The following is a 6,762-nucleotide window of genomic DNA, read 5'->3' as shown; positions in this document are numbered from 1 at the left end:
GGATGTTCTTTACGAGGAGGATTATAGAGAAAATTTAGGGAGCCAGCGTTTGAGACTGCAGAATGATCCTATTGCCGCCAACGTAGAGACCACGAATGTAAGAGTAAAGAGATTGAGATTCGTACTGTGGTATGCAGACAGTCCTTTATTAACCTAGCTCTATTTGCTACTGCAAAAGGAAAGAAATGACCAGTAGTGGTACAGCGTAACCTCTGCCACGCACCATACAGTGGCTTGCAGAGTATGTATGCAAATGTAGATATAGTTATAACATTCTTCAGCCTTCGATTAAAACAAATATAATTCTTAATAAATGTATTGGAGGAAGCGGAAATAGTGAACCTAATCTTGATGGAAATGGAAATGAGCGTTTGGCGTTATTGGCCGGGAGGCCCCTTGCGGGGCAGGTCCGGCCGCCTTGGTGCAGGTCTTATTACATTCGGTGCCACATTGGGCGACCTGCACAACGGATGCGGATGAAATGATGATGAAGACAGCACAACACTCAGTCCCTGAGTGGAGAAAATCCCCGACCAGCCCGGAATCGAACCTGGGCCCTTTGACGGCAACCCGTCACGCTGACCACTCAGTTATCGGGATGGACACCTAATCTTGATGAGGTGAAGTTTGTGGTTTTCGAATCTTTAAGTATAGTGATGCTGTGAACACCTGTTAACATTTACTATGTGTTGGATGTGGATTCGGATGGCGTAAGAGAGGTTGCGGTATGAGACAAAGGCAGTGAGATGAGTACATGGTTATTACAAATGATGGAAGCGATTTCACAGCTCTACAATAACTTTATTATTTGAGATATTTTCACAATGCTTTGCACCCACATACAAAAACTCAAAAAGTTTTTTTAGGCATTCACAAATGTTCGATATGTGCCCCTTTAGTGATTCGGGAGACATCAAGCCGATAATCAAGTTCCTCCCACACTCGGCGCAGCATGTCCCCATCAATGAGTTGGAAAGCATCGTTGATGCGAGCTCGCAGTTCTGGCACGTTTCTTGGTAGAGGAGGCTTAAACACTGAATCTTTCACATAACCCCACAGAAAGAAATCGCATGGGGTTAAGTCGGGAGAGAGTGGAGGCCATGACATGAATTGCTGATCATGATCTCCACCACGACCGATCCATCGGTTTTCCAATCTCCAGTTTAAGAAATGCTGAACATCATGATGGAAGTGCGGTGGAGCACCATCCTGTTGAAAGATGAAGTCGGCGCTGTCGGTCTCCAGTTGTGGCATGAGCCAATTTTCCAGCATGTCCAGATACACGTGTCCTGTAACGTTTTTTTCGCAGAAGAAAAAGGGGCTGTAAACTTTAAACCATGAGATTGCACTAAACACGTTAACTTTTGGTGAATTGCGAATTTGCTGCACGAATGCGTGAGGAGTCTCTACCGCCCAGATTCGCACATTGTGTCTGTTCACTTCACCATTAAGAAAAAATGTTGCTTCATCACTGAAAACAAGTTTCGCACTGAACGCATCCTCTTCCATGAGCTGTTGCAACCGCGCCGAAAATTCAAAGCGTTTGACTTTGTCATCGGGTGTCAGGGCTTGTAGCAATTGTAAACGGTAAGGCTTCTGCTTTAGCCTTTTCCGTAAGATTTTCCAAACCGTCGGCTGTGGTAAGTTTAGCTCCCTGCTTGCTTTATTCGTCGACTTCCGCGGACTACGCGTGAAACTTGCCCACACGCGTTCAACCGTTTCTTCGCTCACTGCAGGCCGACCCGTTGATTTTCCCTTACAGAGGCATCCAGAAGCTTTAAACTGCGCATACCATCGCCGAATGGAGTTAGCAGTTGGTGGATCTTTGTTGAACTTCGTCCTGAAGTGTCGTTGCACTGTTATGACTGACTGATGTGAATGCATTTCAAGCACGACATACGCTTTCTCGGCTCCTGTCGCCATTTTGTCTCACTGCGCTCTCGAGCGCTCTGGCGGCAGAAACCTGAAGTGCGGCTTCAGTCGAACAAAACTTTATGAGTTTTTCTACGTATCTGTAGTGTGTCGTGACCATGTGTCAATGAATGGAGCTACAGTGAATTTATGAAATCGCTTCAATCATTTGTAATAGCCCTGTACTTGTATTCACTTGCTGCCATTTATTTAATGACCCACCCTCTGACTACTTATGGTGGGTCCGTAAGAGCCTCTTGGCCGCTGTGATTGGGTTCGGGGTCCGAGGTAGCTGCGTAATACAACCCCAACTCCGGCCTCCACTTAAGCCTTTGCCCGGGTCCCACCACGTGGAGGCAGCTTTTACAAGCCTTAAAATTAATACATTTGCAATTGGAAAGTGAAATACAGGAAGTTGATGATGGATAGAGTTTAGAGATTCCCGCCACCAGACTGTGGGTAGCGGCCAGCGTCTTGGAATGAACTTCAAGTCGCTGACCGCCACCCATGATTTCCTTGTCTATGCCTACATTCCAGGAACAGGCACTCCATGCCCAGTTTGAACCACTCCCTTCGGCCAACAACCCGGTGGTTAGCTCCACTGAGCTAGGCAAACGACTCACTCTTTCCGGTGGTTTTCCCGGATCTACTCCCGTATCTGTCGGGTTGGGCTCAATACAGAGGAACCACAATTAAGATCCTTCGGTCCACGTTCATCGCTGCTTCCTAGGAGGCGCAGGTCCATTAAAGAGCTACCTGACATTAAGCTCCTTTCCAACTGCTGGCCTGGTGGGACTACTTCACACTTAGGACTTGGACGCCCAACTAACATTTATGTACATATATACAATTTTGGTGCTTTATTCTCATGAGTATGTTTAGCCTTTGCATCTTTGTTAGGCTGTTCTGGTCTTGTTGGTTGTGCTGTGTTGCAGAGTGCCACTATGGATCAAAATGGTTGAAATGGCTCTGAGCACTATAGGACTAAACATCTGAGGTCATCAGTCCCCTAGAACTTAGAGCTACTTAAACCTAGCTTACCTAAGAACATCACACACATCCATGCCCGAGGCAGGATTCGAACTTGCGACCGTAGCAGTCGCGCTGTTCCGGACTGTAGCGCCTAGAACCGGCCGGCTCACTATGGATCATCAACGCCTCAAGTTCCACTTCGTTGTCAGAGTCCGTTTCGGTGTCTCAAGGCTGGTTGTTTCAGCACTGACATCCATCCCGTGGGCACTCTGCTGTCTCTCTCTCTGTATACCGCCATGCCTTCTGTAAGGTCTATTAGGTAGATATTCTTGTGCAAGATCTTAGAAGTTACGACAGTCAGTGTATTCAGTTCTGTCCACTGGTCAGGATTGCGTAGCGTAGCGTACAATGTGTTATTTATGTTCAGCGGGTTTACGTGTACTGTATGTATTGTGGTTGTGCGCTGCCTACAGAAAAATACTGTGTGTTCAGGAGAACCTTCCTCCCCGCATGTGCACCTAGTTGTCTGTTGCAGACCCACACGCGACTCAAGTGCGTGGGATAAGGGCCGTGACCTGTGAGAAAGTGCACCATACCGCGGCCTCGATTGATATGCTTCAGTTTTAGTCTTTCCCTGATGTCAGGGAAGAAGTTGTAAACTCGGCGGCCCTCATTACTATTGTCCCACTCGCCCTGCCAGGTATCCACTCGCCATGATCTGAGTTGGCGTGTTGTTTCATGTGGTACACCAGTGATCTGCCGAACCTGGTCTAGTCTCTCCATCCTAAGCCAGTAAATAGTGTAAGCGTGTATATTTCTATTGTCTATTGTCAACCCACAATTTATGAATGATGTTTATATTTTATTAATAGGATTAAGTAGGAATAATTAATATTTGTCATTTTGGAAATATTTGTGGCAGCAAGGAATGTCTGCACCAAAGTATTGTTGGCGGCAGCACATTGATATAATTCTAAAAAGGGCTGGAGAGACCGCGTATGGATACATTTTAAGAAAAGAGCGCGAAAGACTGCGCATTGATACATTTTGTAATGGTAGCAGGGATTGTCTGCACCTGAAAGCACTTTAGCGTTCGTAGGAAGTCAGTAGTAAGCGAGATGTGAAGTGAGTCGGTAGCAGGTCTGAAGCGAGAGGTTGAGAGGAGTGGTGTGCCTGCCAGCCACCAGCTATGATTTACAAGAGATTATAAACGGATCTACAGAGGCATCAGCTAACTATTATCATAAAAGGAACTAATATTATTGAATTATTCTTTTTTTGAGAAACTCAAAACTACTTAAGGTATGTTTGCGCAATGCTAGTTGTAAGATTATTGTAAAATGTAAGTCCCATTTGAACGTTTGTAAAATCATTTCATTACCAACAGTAAATATTTGAAGAATCGTTTTCAGAATATAATTATTTTTGGCCAGTAATATTGCATTACTAATTATAATCCATCCCAAAAACCATCAATGTAAAACTTTGCAAAATTTTATTGTTGTCAAAAAAAAGTTTAACTATGAATTACTTAACTTCAGTCAAATTAATTAAAGAATAATGTCAGCTTTGCTATTAAAGAATAACGTGAGTTTTGGTAATAAAAACAGCCACTTATTATGACAGCCCACCAGCAGCTAATAGAGTATAGTAAAACAGAGTAAGTGTATTCATGTCGCAGTTCGATGTAGCAGTCAGATGGCGATCCAGTAACAGTAAAAAAGGTAAGGAACAGTTTTGGGCCATTGCAGATAACGACTGAGGGCCAAGACGACGACACATTCTGTTTCGTCGAAATAATCAGCAAATCACTTTTAATAAGCAGCATTTAAATTTGCATGCAAAGATTGCACTTATTATTATTGAGAAAGACAATTAATTTCAAAACGAAGATTTCATTTGTTATTATTAAGCAAGAGATAGAAATCCTAAGGGATGCTTTCATAGGTTATTGTAGAAGGGAAGGTTGCGTAACAAAAGGGATATAGAGGAGACGGGAAGGTTTCAATAGCCGCACAGTATCTGATAGCTATGTCTGTCGGGAAGATGTTCAAATGTGTGTGAAATCTTATGGGACTCAACTGCTAAGGTCATCAGTCCCTAAGGTTACACACTACTTAACCTAAATTATCCTAAGGGCAAACACACACATCCATGCCCGAGGGAGGACTCAAACCTCCGCCGGAACCAGCCGCTATCGGGAAGACCCCCATCACAATCCATCGGCCGACGTTGTGCTCAAAGCCCCCCGACAGTCGAAATAGGACGCTTCTTTGCCCACAACGTAAAGTAGTTCTATTGGTGGAAAGACCTAGTTCGTGGGCCCACGTACTAGCGGCGAATCACAGTACTGACTCGATGAAAGCGCAATGGTATGTTCCTGTGACTGACAAGGGCAGTCTGAATTGTTCCGAATTTAATCTTGCCAGTTTATGAAGTATCTTTTCTGCTTTGCCTGTGCATATTCTTTGTTCATGAAAGTTCAAGCTTTCGTCTATGTGTACTCCAAGGTAGCGAGTTACTAATGGTCTTTTAATGTTTGTGTCCTCAATTTTGACTGTTGGGTTTCTGTTCAGGATTCCCTTCAGTAATGCTAAGTTGTTTTGTTTTCTGCTGCCTTGAGTTTGTGGTTTGTGCACCAATGAGTTATTGTTTGCAGTGTTCCATTGGCTCTGTCTTCTAGCTGGGCACGGTTATTTGCTGCCACTGCCACTAGCAGGTCATCAGCATAGGCGACAACTCCATCTGTCAGATTATACTCCTCTAGTAATTGTAGGAGCGGTTCTATCATTATGTCCCAGAAGATGGGGCCGCAGATCGACCCCTGTGGGCAGCCTTTTTTAATACGCTTGATAACGTTTTGGTTTTCCATGTGCCCAACAACTGTTCTGTCTCTGCAATAGTCGACAAAGCTATTGTACAGAGACTCCGGCACCTGCAGTTTTCTCAGCCTCTTGAACAAGACTGGCCACCATAAGTTGTCAAACGCGCCTGAGATGTCAATCGTGATGGCTAATGAGTATTTGGAAGGTGTGTTGTGTACTGTTTGTCGTGCTCTGTTGATTGCGTCATTTATTGATTTCCCCTCCCTAAAGCCGAATGGATGTGGTGTTAGTCCCTGTAGTGTTCTGTGTGCATGTAATCTTTTGCAGAGCAGTTTTTCTTGTGTTTTGGCAAGTGTGTTTATGAGACAAATTGGTCTGTTTGATTCTGGATCTGAAGGATTAATGATAACCGCCTTCGAGGCTTTTCGCATTGCAGGTACGCGGCCCATACTTAATGCGTCGTTTAGCAAACGTCGTGGGATATTGGATGGTTTGCGGTGCAATTTTTTTTAGTACCTCAGTGTGGATACCGTCCGGTCCAGGTGCCTTTTTATTTTTTAGTTCTTAGATCGCCATCATCACTTCTTCCTGAGCAATAGGACAGGTGACAGTTCATGTGTTGTATTCGGTGTCTAGTTCTCGTCTCAGTCCTGCTTGTTTTCGTGTGTCTGTGTTTGTGATGTCATCAGGCAGGAGTTTGCCGTGCAGAAACTCTGCTGTGCGCCTCCAGTCCTTAGTAATCGCATCGTCATCCTGTCGCAGCGTTCCCAGAACCAGTGGACTGTTGCAACTCTGTATTCCCTAATATGTTTAACTGTGTTTGCGCTCCAACGTGTCTGTTCTACTAGTGGTCCTTCCTCGTCTTTTGTGGTTCTAGTTTGTATCTGTCCTTGGCAAGCCGGTATGCGTTTAGTTGTATCTGTCTTTCTCTTTCCTTGATGTAGGTAAGCAGGTATTCCGTGTGCGTGCGACGATGTCTGTGTGCACAGATTGCATCTATGCCTTGTGTCCCAGTAACTGCTGATACAAATCTTGTTGCAAGTGAATCAGAACT

This window comes from Schistocerca cancellata, chromosome 2 (assembly GCF_023864275.1).
Source record: "Schistocerca cancellata isolate TAMUIC-IGC-003103 chromosome 2, iqSchCanc2.1, whole genome shotgun sequence".
NCBI lineage: Eukaryota > Metazoa > Arthropoda > Insecta > Orthoptera > Acrididae > Schistocerca > Schistocerca cancellata.
The sequence above is the reverse complement of the archived record's forward strand: the minus strand, read 5'-3'. Positions refer to the sequence as shown.